This window comes from Danio rerio, chromosome 6 (genome assembly GCF_049306965.1).
Source record: "Danio rerio strain Tuebingen ecotype United States chromosome 6, GRCz12tu, whole genome shotgun sequence".
Lineage (NCBI taxonomy): Eukaryota > Metazoa > Chordata > Actinopteri > Cypriniformes > Danionidae > Danio > Danio rerio.
The window spans coordinates 42328474-42347286 of NC_133181.1; the positions used below are offsets into that span (position 1 = coordinate 42328474).

At 36.6% G+C, this 18813-nt stretch overlaps 1 protein-coding gene across 2 annotated transcripts in view; it reads right to left on the reverse strand.

Annotated features, from left to right (window-relative positions):
- The window catches only part of pfkmb (phosphofructokinase, muscle b), a 58205-nt gene that overhangs the window by 37264 nt on the left and 2128 nt on the right, over positions 1 to 18813 (reverse strand). The gene's annotated exons all lie outside the window — the stretch shown is intronic.

Below are 18813 nucleotides of genomic sequence, written 5' to 3' on the forward strand. Positions count from 1 at the left end.
AACACAGAGAGCAGAGATTAGAGATACAGTCATATTGGTCTGGAAAGACAAGATGACAGAATGTTCATTTTTTTTCTAAACTGTCCCTTTAGCACAGTCAATGGTAATGCTCATCTCGAGGGCATACACATTGATCAGGTCTGGTGGGCTTGTAGATAATAAATAAATCTCAGTGTAGTTCACCTTCAGCATTCAACCTTTTTTTCGATAGGTACTATAAAAAAGAAGCCATTAATGATACTTGCTGAGAAGGACAGCAGTGTGGTCAGAATAGGGGGAAAATAATCAGCATGTGCTCTTTCAGATTCTTTTCTCCTTCCAAGATGTATAGACATTTGCGCGCACACACACACACAAACAAATATTTGTGTGCATAAAGATGTGTGCTAACTTTCATGCTAACACACACACGGTGTTTCCCAGTTTGACACCGAACAACTGTGTGGTAACAAGGCAAATGTATTCAATTACAGCAACAGATCCCCTCACTCCTCCATTTTGCCTTCTCCATCTTCCATTCTTTTTATCTTGCCACTAACAAGCATTCATTTAGCCCACACCCAAGAACATTTCTGGGGTTTCAGTGTGGTGCAAGCTGTACGCTTCTTTAAAAGTAGTTTTGTACTTTTTTGTTTGTTTTATTTGTTCTTTGTTTTTCAGTGTTAGCCTTACATAACCCAGAGCATCAGCGTGTACTTCTGGCTTTGTGAAGGCTCATAATTATTACTGCTAATATTCAATAAAAATAAGGTCATGGCAAGTGATGCTGCATTGATTTGAAAAATAAAGGTTTTGCACAGAGAAAGTACATTGGATTTCTCTGTAAAGTACACTTGCTGTAAGCATTTTTGTCATGAAGTAGTTGTTTTGTATGTCAACAAGAATGAAAATGTATGCATTTTAAGGTAAAAGAATGAATTGGTTAGAAAGAATAATTTGTTCCCTCAAATCAAAATACTTTTGTGACAACAATTTCTACTCCAAATGAACTTTTACGGCAGATTTCAGTCATTTCTATTCAATATTCTCTGCATAAAACATATTCTGGATAAGTTGGCGGTTCATTCCGCTGTGGCGACCCCAGATTAATAAAGGGACTAAGTCGAAAGGAAAATGAATGAATGAATGAAATTCACCTGTATATATTCTTTATTTTGTGAAGTTTATTTCTAAACAAATTTCTACAAGGGAATGTGCTTATGTTTGACCATGGCTGGTTCCGCATTAGCTAACACGATAAACCAATCAGACGATTCTTAAGTCACCATAAATAACCTATAAATAAATAATAAGTTTTCATAGCTCATAGGTCATTTTTGTTTTGACGAAAGCCCCCTTCCACCCCTATTCCTCCTCCTTTTTCCTAGATAGGGAGGCCCAGTGGTCACGTTTCACTCACATCACGAATGTCACTGGTTTAAGTCCTTACCATGCCATGTTTTCCCTGTGCTTACATGAGCTTCCCCTGGGTTCCCCAGATTCCTCCCACCATCTAAAACCATGCGACATTAGTGAATTGACTAAACCAAATTGGCTGATAGACGAGCTAGTCAGCAGTATATCTCTTCATAGCAATCCCTAATTTGTCATTAGTCATAAATAATCAGGGGAGTTCTGGAGATCTACCCCAGTTTAAACTCCCTTCTCGCCCTGCAAACGAGAGGGAGCCCCAGGTTTGAGAATCTTTTGAGCTCAGGGCTGTCTCCCAGGACAGCATGTCAAAAAAGCTTTTATAATCAATCATCATAATTCAGAGTGTGAACTCTTGATTTGCAATTGAATTAAAATGTATCAGTTTGGTTGTTGATATCCATACAATTAAAAAAGTTATTTACAAAATAACCAAGACACTTTGTTATATATTTTTTTTTTTACCAAAGTCTCGATGCAGCATTTAATTTAAGACTTTCAGACGTGCATACAAAGAGTTGAATATCTACTAATTAATATTCATTCAAAACAGCAGATGCCTGGAGAACACTAACTGTCACCTGAACTACACATCTGCCATCGAACTGGACTACATATTCCATCATTCACTTCACACACACACCAGTTTCATATCATCACTGATTGCAAACACACAGCTGAAGCTCATGAGGACTGATTATCAGGACTTTAAATACACTTCACTTAAGACTCATCACACTGCACTTTTTTAACCCCATAGACTTCTATTCATACAGATGCAAAAGCAGCAGACCGGAATGCAAGGTTGTGCGACAAATTTCACAGTTCGCTGCGTTAGAAAGTTCAAGCTTGGTGAACTCTGACCAGCAAAATCACATAATATGGCTGTGTGAAACTAATGGAAGATCAAAACATGACCTCTCTGTACAGAAATTTACATGGACTAATGGCTCGCTTTTATTATGTCTAATTATCTTGTTTAATCCCGCCCCTTTTCGCAGTGACATACGATAGAATTTCACATGCTCAAACTCGCGCGAAACCAGTTTTTACTCGTGTGAAAACGGCATTACACACACACGCACACCTTGCTGAGTCTTGTTAGCTGTAAGTGAGCAATTTAAAGTGTTTTCCTTGTCCTGGCCTCCATGGGTTTACCCTTGTTTTGTTTCCTGTTTCTGTTGTTTTGCCATCTGTCCTGACTATTCACCTGATTTTCTGACTACGCTTTGGATTGCCTGCATACTCCCGTCCCGTTCCTATTTTGACCTTATTCTAAAATAAAGCTGCACTTGGATCTTTACCTCTGTTGCCAACCTGATTCGTTATATAAATGAGCTAACCCTTTTACTGCTATACTGAACCCTTGTGTTGTGATATCGCTACCATGTTCGCACCCTCCCTCTTAAAGTGACAGTTCTACTCAAGATAAAAATATTCTGTCATCATTTACTTGTCCTTAACTTGATGCTACTGATGATGATGATGAGGATGATGATGATGATGACAAATGATGCCAGACTTTTCGTTTTTTGGGAAAACTACCCTTTTTAAGTTAAACCTTGTTCAGGCAAAGCAAACTGTCACTGTCAATGCATATTAACATGTTCACAGCATCAAAAATTTAAAAATGTAACACGAAGTAGCAAATAAACAAGGTGCAAGTAATTTACCTTAGCTAATAAAGAGTACTGGGGCTTATCTGTACTGGTTTGAACTGACTGCTGGTATTATGCTTTCAACTCCCCATGTCTCAATCCTCCCCACTGGGTATTGACTGCAACTTGACAGACTCACATTCAAGAGCATATACTTCAAATACCATGGCCTGCATGCTTCCAAGGTGTGAAAATATTCAGTTACTCCTTAATATTACACAGAATATATCAGTGAGGATATTGATTGTTAACAGCAGTGGGGTTATTAATCTCTCTACAGGTTAACAGCAACATGCAGAACTTCTATATTAGTATAATCTCAGCAGAAACATGACACTCTAACAGTATCTAAAGTGTGGTTACAAGAAAAACAGGATGAGCTCAAAATTGTAGAAACTTTAGTCATAGTTTATAAAGTGATTAAATAGATGGTAAGATCCCTAAAACTCCCAAACAGATCCCTAAAATTCCCAAGCTTATAAAGTCTTTTCTATTTATGGCGGAAGATTTGTATGGGACTAAAAAGTCGCCTTATTCACTATTGCCATTCCCAATATTAACTCACAATAGAACTTGTGTAGGAAATAATGAATACAGATACTTGCTAATCCAAACTGGTAGCTGCAAATGATAAGCTCCAAGATTTCTATTTTAAGATTTCGAAACAAAATGTAAACCATAAAGCACAAAAACATGAAGCAGGCCAAAGTTTTTCAAAACTAATAATAAGAAGAAATGTTTTGCAGAAAATCAGTATATTAGAATGATTTCTAAAGGATGACATGACAATAAAGACTGGAGTAATTCAGCTTTGTCATCAAAGGGAAAAAAAACTATAAAATCCTCTTTTTTTCTAATATTTTAATATTTTTTTATTTAAAAAACACAGGTTAACATAAACGAGAGCATCAAAAAATCTCATCAACCCCTTATAAGCAATAATGGAAGGTCCTAAAGTTTATGTTTTATAATTCTAGCCAAGATCTGTTTTTGTTTCAGATTGATTTTCAGTCACTCTTATTTTGTTGTTTTCTCCCTCATGTGTTTTTATTTGTCACCATGGTTACTCACTGTTTGTTTGATTTTGTCTACATGTTCCCCATTTAGTTTCTTAATTTATTTTTAATCCATACATTTTTAAAGTTCTTTGTTTTTTGTTACTTTTAATGGGCTCCTATTTTACCCAAGATAAGTCTTTTGTGTCTACAGAATGAGTCTGTAAAGTTTTAGCTTCAAACACCCATCAGATTATTTATTATATCTTTTTAAATCTGGGAAATTTGAACTGTTATGGCATTGTAGCTGGTTTTGTTGCCTGTGCCTTTAACCACGGGGGTGTCAGAGCAGTAGGCTTCATTTATAAACAGCAGTAACAGACAAGAATGAAGCAGATCTCCCTTACTACAGTAAGAACCTTCCCAACGGTTATTTGTTAAATTTGTTGTGGAGTTAATTTAAGCCTTTCTGCAGCAACACACACACACACACACACACACACACACACACACACACACACACACACACACACACACACACACACACACACACACACACACACACACACACACACACACACACACACACACGTTTAACTTTGCACTGTTTTTGCACAACAAATCTGACAGGATACATGTTAATACCCACTGCTGTATGAATATACATTATGTTAATGTACAAAATAAACCTGATTTAACGTCCACAAACCGGGATTGAAGCTTCTTTTTTATAATTGTACTGACACTATGCTGCTGTTGTGATGAATTTCATAGCAATTTTACTGTCTTTATTACAAACATGCACTGATTTAAAAACGTTTTAAACTTGTAAAACTCATTCTTGATCACATTTGATAATGATTGATGATCGCAGAGGACTGAACAGATCTTTATTTCCTTTTTGCTTTGCGCACGTCCTGTCTTGTTGATATGATTACACGCGCTACTACAGAAACATGTTAATAAGTGTCTTTCAATTAGGTCAGTGGGCGGGGAAACCGCAGTCCTTTGTCACGTTTCTGTGAGCCTCAAAATGGAAGGGATTTGGATCCTATTTTACAACAAGAAATTAAAAAAAGACATTGTGTTTCTATCACTCCAATATGATTGTAGACAAACTATACCACACACATTTCTGTTCAAACAGCTTTAAAAAGATCATTTTTTATACTTGGTGCCCTTTAAGTTTCCATGAAACGCATATCCAAATTTTCATTGCCAATCTTAGCCAATTGTAATTGTTTATTTTGGTTCAATTTGTAATTTCCATAAACAACACAGAACCCTGAGGACCAGAGAGAAGCTGGCTTGGAGGCTGACTCCCCCTGATCCAATCTTAGTTGTTCTTTGTCTGTTTGTGCCCTAGTACACAATCAACGACTCTTCTTATGGGCTACTTTCTGTAGTTTTGCTATGTTGAATCTACTTAGCCAGTAGACTCCTTTTCTACTCATTTTCATTAAAGTGTTAACGTGCAAGTAAATCTATTTAAAAAAAACACTAATTATGAATGTTTTCCTAAAGCAAACATAGAAAATAACAATAACCTCTAAAAATGACATGAGGCATCTTTTTAAATGACGGCGCTTCTAGCATCATTGATCCCCTTAACATGTCTAGGGCTCAGCGCTGGACTGTCTAATAGCGTAGCTCCTCACCAAACTGCTGCTATTTCATGATGGAAAGCAAACTTTTTAATGGCCATCATTTCTTCTCATAAACAAGCGGTGCGTGCGGATGTAAGCGCGTGAGATGCAGTTTATTCTGGTATTTGGTGTTGTCATTGATAAAAGATGAGCAAGATTATGTGCAAGAGAGTTATGGAAAGCGATTAACTTTTGAATTATCTGATCGTGAGTTCAGCTACTGAACCATAAATCCTAACCGTCCCTCGAGTCCCTTTGGCGCTCATCTTTTCACTTGCTTTATTTTCTCCTCTCTCCCTGGTAGACTGTTTTCTTCTTACACTTAATATATGTTTCAGACTAAAGGGAGAGGGACAGTTTTGTTGTTTCAGTTTAAGTTTAAGTGACAGGTCACATTTTATTCAGTTTCACTGTGATGTTGTACATTTATTATGTGCGTTTTGAAATTCAGTCCTTAAATATTTGTATTGATTCATCTGTAGACTTCCCTCCAAGGTCATTCTATACTCACTTGTGCTTTAATAGTCTCAAATATTGGTTTGGTTTATTCTCTGCATTATGATCAGTGGCGTGTCTGTGTTTATGCTCTTAAATGTTCTTCTGCATTTTAATTCCAAATCCTTCATCCTTTTTTCCACATTAGATTTAGTACTTTGCTATAAAAACATTCAATTTGCCAGTGGTCTTCAGCATTCCATCCACCCAAGTGTGAGAATGTATTCTCGCACACGTTTAAGCAAACCTCTTGTGTCTATTAAGCCAACAGAAGCGCTGAAGTGTGTATTTGTCTGTTTGTCTACTCAGGAGCAATGGGAGGAAGAGAAATATAGCTAAATAATACATGCATATAAGTGTGTGTGTGTGTGTGTGTCTGTGTGTGTAGTTTCTGGCCCTGGGTCTGCAGTAGTCAGCAAAGCCATAAATGATTAAGTACATGTTATTAAAATCTGACTTTTGATTAACCTCAAGTTTTCATCATATCACTTTCTCTGCCTATATCTTTTCTGTGTAGTAGTAATACTAGTGAATGAGTAAAGTTATGTTATGAAAATGTTGATGTATATTTAATTGCACAAATCGTAAGTATTACAAGTTAAAACTCAGCAATTAAGGGTGTCTCGATCCTCCAAATCCTCGATTCGATTACATTTTTGATTCTAAAGGCACGATTCGATTCGATTTTCGATTACGAAGAATTAATTAATTAATGACCAATTAATTAATTGTAGCCTACCGTTTAAACTACCTGACCTGGATGGTCTTTGTTTTACCCATAAACAAATCATACAGTAAATGAATAAAGGCAAGATACACACATAATTACCACCTGTCAATCACTTATTCTGCGGGACTCGTGAATAGGCAGTGATCTGTGTCGTTATAATAGCGTCGGTAAAAAAGACGCACAACCAACAGGAACCAGCCAACAGTATCTGAGGTGTTCACTAAAATGACTAAGTACAAGTGAGTAAAAGATTGAAGCAGTCCTCTGACTGCCTGGACCTGCTTTCTCAAGCTCATATGGCTGTGTGTGCGTCTGTGTCTGTGTAGTCACGTGATGTGCATTTTCAGAGGTAGAGAGGAAGGAGGGCTGCTCAGAAATGCTACATGCCGCTGTGGATGTCAAATCGTTGTCGTTCTAAAATGCCATTTAAAAACAAAGACAGTGTAAACAGGGCCTGAGTGTGTACTTTTCGCAAGCTGATTTGCAACGGGGGCGGAGGATCGCTATGCCGGTGTTGTCTATCGGACGAACCGTACGTAATACGTACATAGCAGAGCTTGCAAAATTGTGTTTTTTTTGTCGACAACACAAACGTTGTCAACATAACTCACTGTAAATCCAAAATGCTTACACACCGGCGACTTCATTGAAAAAGGAGAGGGTTTAAGTTCTGTCGACGGGTCTCCTGCTTTTGCAGTTTAACAAGCATTTCAACAAGCCTGTTATTTTCCCGCTTGGCAAGCCAAGCTGACTTGACATGGGGGCGTGGCTGCATCGACGACTCTATTTTTTGATTCGATAATCGAAATTGAGCATAAATTTCGATCGATTTCGATTTGACACCCCTATCAGCAATAGATACTCACTTACATTACACTTCATTAGATTAACCTGTTTAACTGCTTATATGTAATGTGAACTAGTTGTCAAATTCTCATAAAGTGAGAGGATTCAGTTGTAGGAAATATATGGGTGTTTATTAATAATAAAATAAAATAAACAGCAAAAACAAACTACCACAAAGGGGGAAAACATTAACAAAAGGCAGGACACGAAAGGATTGGAACAGGAACACATGGGAAGCAATGACGATGAACAGGCACAGGACGGCAGACATGAGGAGACTATAAGCAGAAAGAATTAACAAACAAACTGTTGAACTGAATAAACTAATAATAGGATAAGGGTGGGACTAGACAATAGACCGGAGAGCACATGACACAAAGAGACAACACAAGCCATGTGCTCACGTGTAGATGAGACTGGAACACTCAGCCAATGAGAGAACTCATTAACTGCATGTCCACATGAAACAACACTAAAGCACGCAGCCACAATGTAAGCATCGAGCCACGTGCACTCACACATGCGACATGCATGTTCCAATTAATGCGCCAACCGCAACCAACTAGACGGAGGCGCTAGTCGGAATAGCATGACCTACACAACCACGAGAGCAAACACGAGACCAAGCGAGCATGCATGAACCGACTCTCCTCGGGAGCGCACATGCTCGCTACAAAGACGGGAACGTGCAGCTCACTAGAAAATATGTGTTAACAACAATAACAAGAGACACAGACCAAGACAGGATGAGTAAACGCGAGCCGAGCATGACATACCAGACAAGAAAGAAGTAGTGTCTGGACCAAAATAAAAAAAATCAACAAGACCGAAGTGGCAGAATCTTGACACTAGGCATAAGCGAATGCTTACATAAGATTGATGCACCTTTAAACCTTGTAAGCTTTTCAGAAAATTCTTTGTAGAGTCAACAACACTAGGCAGGTTTCAACCAATAATGTGACACAATTTTTTTCAAAGCTCACAAAAAAGTGTGTTTCTATCAAGTTTATCAGTGGCTGATAGGAGTATTGGTAGTAAACAACAGAAAACAAGACAAGCATAATGGAGTCAAGTTAGTGCCAAATTTATACTGCCAATTGCACTTCCATCTCTCATTATGTGCATTTACCCTTTACAAAAGTCCAAAACCATCTCAAGAGAATGTAAATAATTTAGCAAATTAAGTTTTTTTTTCTCGAAATTTAGCATTAACATTGCTCGTTTCTAACATGTAAATTAACTGTGAGATTACTCAAAATCAAATTGCAATTGCGATTTAAAACGATGGGATTAGCTAATCGCAAGAGGCTGCGATATGAAATATGTATTATTTAATTTCCCCTGCCTAGAGCAAATGCACGCATGGCATCTGTGTGTGATAGTCTTACATTTTGGAGTACCACAGCTGTACGTTTAACCGCATGATATTTTGTGTAGCATCAGGGATAATTATTGTGTTTAGACAACATAAGCTACAGAATGGCTCTTATCAGCCTTATTAGTTTGCTGAGTGTTCTGTAGTTTATAATTATTGTTTTGTGTTTGTATAATAAGCTACACTATCTGCCAAATTTGAGTTCAACTTGTTTACAGAAAGTTAAGGTCATTTTATTTGTGTTTACTCTTTGCTCTAGAGAAAAAGTTTCATTTTTGAATATTTACAAATAAATTTAAATAACTGTTTAAATAAGTTAACATCTTTTCAGTTCCTTTTTTGACTAACACTCACTGCATTTTAGCAGTAAGCTACGAAACAGATTATTGAGCTGACTCTGTCTAAAAAATTTGATATTATCCTCAAATCTAACAGCCCTAAATTAACTAATGCTAATGTAAACCCAGCTACTGACAAAATAACTGTCACTTGTATCTGTGAAAATGACTAAATCCATGAGTGTGGGTCAAAAGAACAAAAGTTCAGATGTTAAATCATAAGACGGCATCAATTATGAAGCACAAGCATCCTGCTCCTGCAGCCGACCAACCCATGTCTCCACTTAAATCGTATTTTCTTATTCAGTGCTTGATTTTAATCAACTATGACAGTGATGTTAATGATACTGCATCAACACACACCTTACTACATAATATGTTGGCCTTCATTTGGCCAGGGTGTACGTGTAGGGCGTTGGGAATATGAGTATTAGTGTCAATGTAAACACTGTGTGCATGTAAGTGTTTGTGTGTGTGTGTGTAATTGCCGTGACGGTACAAGATGTTGGAAGTTCGTTAGTGCGTGGCGATGGAGCGCATGAACGCACCACAGCAGGTCCGGGGAGAGCGATCACACAGAGACAGACGGAGAGAGAAGAATAAAAAAAAAAGAGTACAAGTATCAAACAATACAAAGAAGAATAAAGAAGACTGAGAAATGCCTGATGTTTCTTTACATGTTTGCATGAGTATATTTCTGTGAGTAAATCAACAGTACATTTAACGGAAAACTGGAGTTATATAGTGTCACGTGTGAGAAAGTGCTGTTGCACTAAACATCCACATCACAGGAAACTAAAAAACTAAATCAAAAGCAACTGCCTATTTCAATTACACATATTTATAGCACACTCCTTTTAAAGGTAAAGACAATTTTTTGATTGTTGGTTTAGACAGACAGTATTTTGACAAAAAATCATATAATGGTTCATTTGACACTGCCAAATTAAGCAGATGGCAACACAGACAGGATGTGTGATGTGATCAACAAAAAACATAAACAAAATAACACAAGATTTTAAAAAATTAAACACGTACTACATTATACATGGATTACAATTTTGTCCCAACATGTTATTTAGTAGTTTTAGGGCCCTGGAAAATCTTATATAACCCGATGAAATTTTTACATGGCTTATTTTTCATTCATTCATTTTCTTTTCGGCTTAGACCCTTTATTAATGTGGGGTTGCCACAGCGGAATGAATCGCCAACTTATTCAGCATATATTTTTACGCAGCGTATGCTCTTCCAGCTGCAACCCATCACTGGGAGACATCCATACGCACTCATTCACACTCATACGCTACGGACAATTTAGCTTACCCAATTCACCTGTACCACATGTCTTTGGACTTGTGGGGGAAACCAGAGCACCTGGTGGAAACCCACGCAAATGCGAGGAGAACATGCAAACTCCACACAAAAATGCCAACTGACCCAGCCGAGGCTTGAACCAGCTAACTTCTGGCTGTGAGACGACAGCACTACCTACTGTGCCACCAAAACGACCACCCAATGGTCATTGGGGATGAGCAAATTGTACTAAATTATACAAATGAGATCGTACGAACTCATGTGAATTAACCACTAAATCAAACAGTTACAAATTGCCGTGAGATTGTGTTGTGTGTTCATGTACTTTCATCTTAAGGCTGTGGCTGTTTGTTAACAGCAATTATTCATCCTTAAAGGTGCAGTAGGTGATCTGCCAAAATGTGTTTTGTACGGTCTTTGGAAGCGTCAAAGAGCATAGAATCACCAAGAGGCGACACTCAATAGAACGTTCCATTGCAACAGCAGCGCCCAGCAATAGCCCTGGAATCCGCCATTTTGGAGTGAAAGCGATCTGCTGTCCATTGTATCTTATTGCAGTGGCGCCCCCAGAAAATTTTCTTAGGGGTGGCCAAGTAAGGCCACAACAAATCTTGTGGTGGCACACAAAAAAATATGAATTGTGTATATATTGTGAATAAAGAGTAATGTTATATTTTTGTTTTTGGTTTTAATGAATTCCAATAATTACTCTTGAAATATTGTAATTTATTCCGCAAGTACAAGTGCAAACCAAATAAAAATCAATATTTAGTCTAAAACCTCTTTCAGGTAAGTTATTTCTTGTACAACATACAACATATGCCATGTCTAACATTAATGAATTATGAATAATGAATATGATTAATGAATGAATTAATAAACCAAACAAAACCCAACAAAATTTTGAAAAGCAGATTTCAAAATGCATCTAGTTATTTATTTTGGATTTGTGGTTTTCAATCAGATGAAACACAACTTTCTCATTTCAAAAATAATAATTTTTTAATAAAAAGTGTGCAATCTCAGTGAATCAGCTTCGTCAGTGGCGCTGATCAATCCACAATAATTTAGTGGCTGCATTTTATTTATTCATTTATTTATTGAAGTATTGTGAATTTAAGTAAATACATTTAAATTAATAATATCAGCAACTATCATATTGGGGTGGCCACAGGGGTGGCCAGAGTTTACACTAAGGTGGCCGCGGCCACCCCTGGCCACCCCTTGGGGGCGCCCCTGTCTTATTGCTGTTGCGATGACAAGCAGCTGCTTTGTTTTTTATTTATTTATTTTAAAAAGCGCATTAAAGCTGAGATACAAACTGAAAGACGACAATACAACACTTACTATCACAATCATCAGCACTTTTAATAGTTTATTTTACAGACTTATAATATGCTGTTGTTCTATTGGAATTTTCATTCTAAAATGGCTGCCGCGCTAGTGGCTGTTTCCCAAATCGCACTAGAGTGTCGCCTCTTGGTGATTCTAAGCTCTTTGGGAGCGCGTCACAGGTTGTCATTGTTCAAAAATGAACTAATGTGATGTGAATGTGAAACCAACTTCACATTCGTGAAGTAGCGTGAAATAGCGCTACTTACTTAGGTTATGTTGTTAAACTAAATAAAAATCTACATTATCGATGCTGTAAAAGGTCCCTTATGAAACTGAAAATAGTCACGTTTCTTTCACCATTTTAGGGGCTGAACAACATTTCCATGCATATAACCCATTCATAACAACATAATCTACATCAGCTTTGCCTGACTAAAATAGTTAAAGTAAAAGAAATACTTCATATGGTGTCCCCCGGCGTGCAAAAGTAACTCCAACATTCATTCAGGATTTTAAAGTTTTGATTCAGCATTTGATTTTAATGCTGTCACTTTTCCTCTCATGTGCACATGTTATGAACTTGGCATGCGTGCACATGTAAACGCCACATTTGTATGAATGCGTGCGCAGATTTATAAATTTACATTTGTTGACAGACAGTTTGGGCTAATTATAAAAGAAAGAAATATGGGAATTGTCAGCTGGACAATTTTTAATTGTATGAACATTAAAACAAAACACTTAAAGTCTTATGCCTTACCCAGAATATAAAAATACATATAAACACATTCAGATCATTTACTGTAATCTATTGGAATGTGAAGAGTATTTTAACCAGCACAACAAAAAGATGTTTCTAAAGACAATCACCTACTGCCCCTTTAATGATTTCCATAAAGACACAGAGCCATTTTTAATACCAGGGATTTCACTGTGTGTAAAACAGTGTTTCTCATGTTCCCAGAGGACAAACACTGCATGTTTTGGATGTCTCCTTTGTCTGTCCTGCCTATTACAGGTCTTTCAGTGTCTGTTAATGAGCGGATGATCTGAATCAGGTGTGTTTGAGTAAGGAGACATGTAAAAATGTGTAGAGCTGTTGGTCCTCCAGGACTGTGGTTGAGAAACACTGGTGTAAAGTGTTTTGGGATTTGTTTAAAAATATTCAGGGACATTTTGAAGTGTCAGAGTTTGAGGTAAAAGTCTCTCTGACATGCACTGTAGATCACAATAAAACCACAGAGCAAGACTGACCTTTGTAATTCATTCACACTGAATTACTTCATCCGCAGGTAAACTGTTAGCACTCTCACACAGAATATAACAGACTACATTTATTAAAACACAGCGTTGAACAGACTGATGGGTTCAGACAGCAATTCTGACAGAATGACGGTAAATATTTTGATGTTTCTGTCCTTGTTCCCTTTTCTGTGTCTGATACTATTCCTTCTTCACCTCCTTTTCCCCCATTCCTCTCTTGTCTTTCTTTCACGGGTGTTTTTGAAATGGCTGACAGAAGGCCAGAGAGAGATGGGGGAGGGTAGAGGTGGAAGGAGAAACAGTGAGGAAGAAAGAGAGAAATGGAGTGACAGTCAGTGACGGTGGGTACAAACCGTGACCTTAAGAGCAGAAGCAGGGGAGCATGACGGAGAAGGAGAGAGAGAAAGACTATACAGCTCTTCTTAAAACAAACATTTTCCCTTGTGTTGCCAGAAAAGGCCACTTCCTTCCACAATATCAGCATCAGCGGAAGACTCCAAGAAGCTGCTGCCAAATTAACTGATGAAGATAAAGGGCACGGACCCACTGACTCTGCTATTCAAATAAATACCTGCATTTTCACTTGTCACTTTGCCGGCAATTTTTGCATAAGACTGAATCAAGTCAAAGGCTATTTCACACACATATTCTTCAGTACTAAAACCTATAAAAGAGCATGTTTTAATGTTTTTTGAAAGTCCCTTTTGTAAGATTGAATTAATTTGATCAAAAATACAGTAAACAGCCATTTGAAATATGATATGAAAAAATAGCTATTTTATTATGTACAGTTAAAGCCAAAACTATTAGCCCTCCAGTGATTTCCGTCATTTCTTTCTCAAATATTTCCCAAATGATGTTTAGCAGGGCAAGGAATTTTTCACAGTATTTCCAATAATGTTTTTCTTTCTAGAGAAAGTCTTATTTGTTTCATTTGTTAATTAATTTTAATTTGAGTTGTTTTAAAACCATTTTAGGGTCAATATTATTAGCCCTCTTAACTAGGGCTGTGTCGATAAAACTGTATTGGTATTTATTAACACCATTATCAATAACGATAAAAAAAAAGTTCAGATACCCAGCAAACAATTTTTTGTTCAATAGAAATCTAATAAACATCAAACGTAAACAGCTGGGCTAACACAAGGCTAAACTAGCCCAAAACTAGACTAGTTGTCAATAGACAGATTAGACAGACTTTATATGTGCAGTCATTCATTTCTGTTCATTTGATGGCTAGCCTAGTTTTGGCCTATTTTCAGACGTCTATTAAATTTTCACTCACAGCCCAAATTTAGCCTCGTCTTAACCAAGACGACTAGGTTTATACGTCAGTTAGACATCTATTAGATATAATTTAAAGACAAATAACGCTTGCAGGGTTTGAAGTTTCACTATGAAGCGCTAAAGTTTAATTAAAATGTGTCTGCTGAGATTCAGGTTATTTCCAATCCAGGCGCACGGCTTGTTCGCACAAATAAGGGAGCAATGAGCACATGGTGTGCGAGCGGCAGGCACGTGATGCGCTCGCATTTTCAAAGCACACCTAGTTGAAAACATCTTTCCAGAATGCTTCGTACGCACCATGATTCACGTAACTAGAACTTAACAATCTGTTTCACATTTTGTATTATGAAATATACACATTTCAGTAATAACGGTAGACGAATTACCTCAGGAAAACACAGAGCACCCAAAACACCATCATCGCCTATCAATATAGTGGTTTGAAACATCTACTAAAATATGATGTACTGTCATCATGGCAAAGACAAAATAAATCTGATATTATTCATTAATTTTCCTTCGGCTTAGTCCATTTATTCATCAGGGGTTGCCACAGCGAAATGAACCACCAATTTATCCAGCATATGTTTTACGCAGCGGATGCCCTTGCAACTGCAACCCAATACTGGGAAAAGTAGTTATTAAAACTGTTATGTTTAGAAATGTGTTGAAAAAAGTCTTCTCTCCATTTAACAGAAATTGCAGGAAAAAAATATACATGGTGGCTAATAATAATTCAGGAGGGCTAATAATTCCGACTTCAGCTATATTAAATGTAAATTATTCATATGAAATCAGAATGGTCAGCCATTTCTCTAAAATTAAGTGTCAAATAATCTGATATATTAAAAACATGTATATATACCTGCTTGTAGAGATGCATCATTAAAAACAAACCTTGGCTAAATTATTTAAGTTGCTTCAAATATAAAACTGGACTTATGTCAGCTTGAGTGTGATAGTTTAAGTATAATTTTTTGCTATCTTCATTAATTCATCTGAATGTCTGATGTTCCTGTTACTTATAATTAAAGCGCGACATAGTGTTAATGTAAGAGAACTGTCACTTTCTCACACACACACACACACACACACACACACACACACACACACACACACACACACACACACACACACACACACACACACACACACACACACACACACACACACACACAATAATACAAGCCTCAATGAGATTTCATCTTGTCATTGTGGACAAGGGCAGGCCCACGTGTTGAAATGTCCGCTGTATTATTTTCAGCCAGTGATTTCTGTCAATAGCATCAAGCTCTGTAAGATATCCTGTCAACAGTGTCTGATTCTCGCACGCACGCAAACGCAACACATACACTTACACATATGCGCTGTGACAGATCCTTCTGTTAAGTGAAGGCTCCTGCATGCATTCACATTCAGCGGATAAAGCTCCTGACACAATCTGCTCCTTTCTCTCTCACCAACTCTCTCTTTTTACTCCTGATCCTTCTTTCCAGTCTGCAGAGACCGTCTATCCAACAGAGCGTTTCGCTTCTTTCTTTCTTTCGCACGGTCAATCCTTCAACTTCCAACTAGCTCTTTCTATCTACACTTGCTTCTAAGGGTAGAGCAATATAAGAAAACCAGTCAAATTTTTTAAGATAAACTATGATTATGGATTGATAAAATCTTACCGATAAGGTTTTTTAAAAATTCAGGTTAAATAGAATTTGGATTTATATTCTATGAACTGCTTAAGATCCATTCGGATAGACGTAGATAGTTTCTAAAGGGATTTTGGCTGATTATTACACAAAAAAAAATGTTTGCTCAAAATACTTATTTAAAATGAGTTGAAACAACCCTTTTTTTGGGTGGGGGGGGGGGGGGAAGGACAACTTAATTGTTTTATGTTCAGTCCACTTACATTTGTTTAGATAACTTAATTGATTTGTGTTGGGACAACATGAATAAATTGTGTGGAACCCTGCATATTTTACAGTGTATTAAATTGCTCTTTTTTGTTATATAGACATTACCAGGTGTGCTATAGTGCACTGAAAAAAAATATTTCTGCAAAATTGTCGAAACTATTTATATAAGCTGAATTTAAACAAACAAATTACATGTAGTAATGTTCAACTTAATTTATTTGTTTGAACTCCTTGTTGTCCAAACAACTTGTTTACAGCCACTTAAAACAATTTAGTAAATCCAAAAAAAATTTTTTTACAGAGTTTGATTAACTTGTTTGGAGTTGTTTGGTGTGTCCGATTAGTAAAAAATTCACTTTGAAATGTAATATCTTAAATGACACTCACACATTTTTTTTTGGCTTTTAGTCTAAATAGCCTTATGGCTATATATTACTAGTATGCTCCAAAACATACAACAATATCAACTAAATGTAGAACATACAGTTGAAGTCAGAATTATTAACCCTCCCGAAATATTAGCCCCTCTGTATATTTTGTATGTTTAACAAAATATAATAGTAATAATAGTTTAGTAGTTTTAATAGCATAATGGTTTTAATAACTGATTTCTAATAACATATTTCTTTTATCTTTGCCATGATGACATGAATATTTTAATAGATATTTTTCTTGATACTAGTATTCAGCCTAAAGTGCAATTTAAAGGCTTAACTAGGTAATTTAGGTTAATTAGACAATTAAGGGTAATTAGGCAAATCATGGACATCAGTAATCAAATTATTTGCCTTAATCTGATTAAGACAATAAATTGGTTAAGGTGTTAACATGAGTTATTTTTTGGATGATCCATTTCTTATGATCCCGTTTTACATGTTACAGCACACAATTTGATTAATGACATTGCGTCACCATGCTATCTACATTTCCTCTGGATTTTCATGTAATTTCAGGTGTTTTATTTTAAACTTTAACTGCAGTTTTGCAGTTTTACTTTTATTTAGTAACATTTCATTTATGCCCCCATGACAAAGTGAGGTATTAGATGAGAGTATGAATTAAGGACTGCTGAAAGAGTCTTGTTTTATTGGAGTTTGATACCACATGCCAATGGGAGAAAAAAAACCTCCACATTTTGTGGTGTATGTGTCTGTGGTTCTTTACTAACTCGATGGATGCAGAGAATAGTGTCAACTAGCTGTGTTTGAAATATCCTGTCTCAAAATGTGAAGAAACGTCCTACGTGACGGTAGTTTGATTACGATGTTTACATGTCTTTACTACACTTCAAAAATGCAACTAAAATCTGCATACTCCACATGTCTTAATCCAATTTCTCTTTAGTTCGATTATGACCTTCATCAGATTAATCAAAATTAGCTGTTTAGATGGTAGACTCTTAATCAGAGTATTGTCTTAAACATATAAAACTGGATTATTGGTGTCCATGTAAACATACTCATTGTATAATGATGGTTTGTACTGTAGACACTCAAAAAATAATAATGATTGAGGGGGCTAATAATATTGACCATAAAATATTGTTTAAAAAATGTCTCCAGAAGAAAAAATATTATAGCAAATACTGTGCAAAAATCTGTGGTCAGGAAAATGTCATTTGGGAAATGAAATAGGAAAAGAAAAATCACAGGAGGGTTAATAATTCTGACTTCAACTGTATGTATTAATATCCACTGGATTAATTACCTATTGACATTTATGCAGGTTAAAGCAATCAAGAATTGTTTGAGTTAAGCTTAAAAGCCAGAGAAATTCTTGGTCCACGACAAAATAAATGATGGCTTTTTTAGGTTATGGTCTATTTTGATTTTGTAAAGCCATCAAATCTCTGTGGTTAGAAAAGACTGTAAAGATGAAATGGGACAGGAACTGGAAATGTGTGAAACCAGTGAAAGTGAAAGAGAGAGACACGAGTAAGGGAGATTAATTGGCTCTGAAAGACGTTCCTAACAACACTACGGATGACTGTGTAGAATTTCAATGAGAGTCAGCGGGAGGGAAATGCGAGTTTGCGAGAGAAAGGTTTCCTGTAGGACCCAGGAGCTGTTTGCCCTTTTACATTTATTTTCTATTTACCGAAGCAGTATCATTGCAAAAGAGGGCAATTATCTCAACAGCCAGAGTCCTCAGCCACACTTGTTTAACTAGCTCACAAACACAGCACCCTTAGCTGTCTGGAGGCTG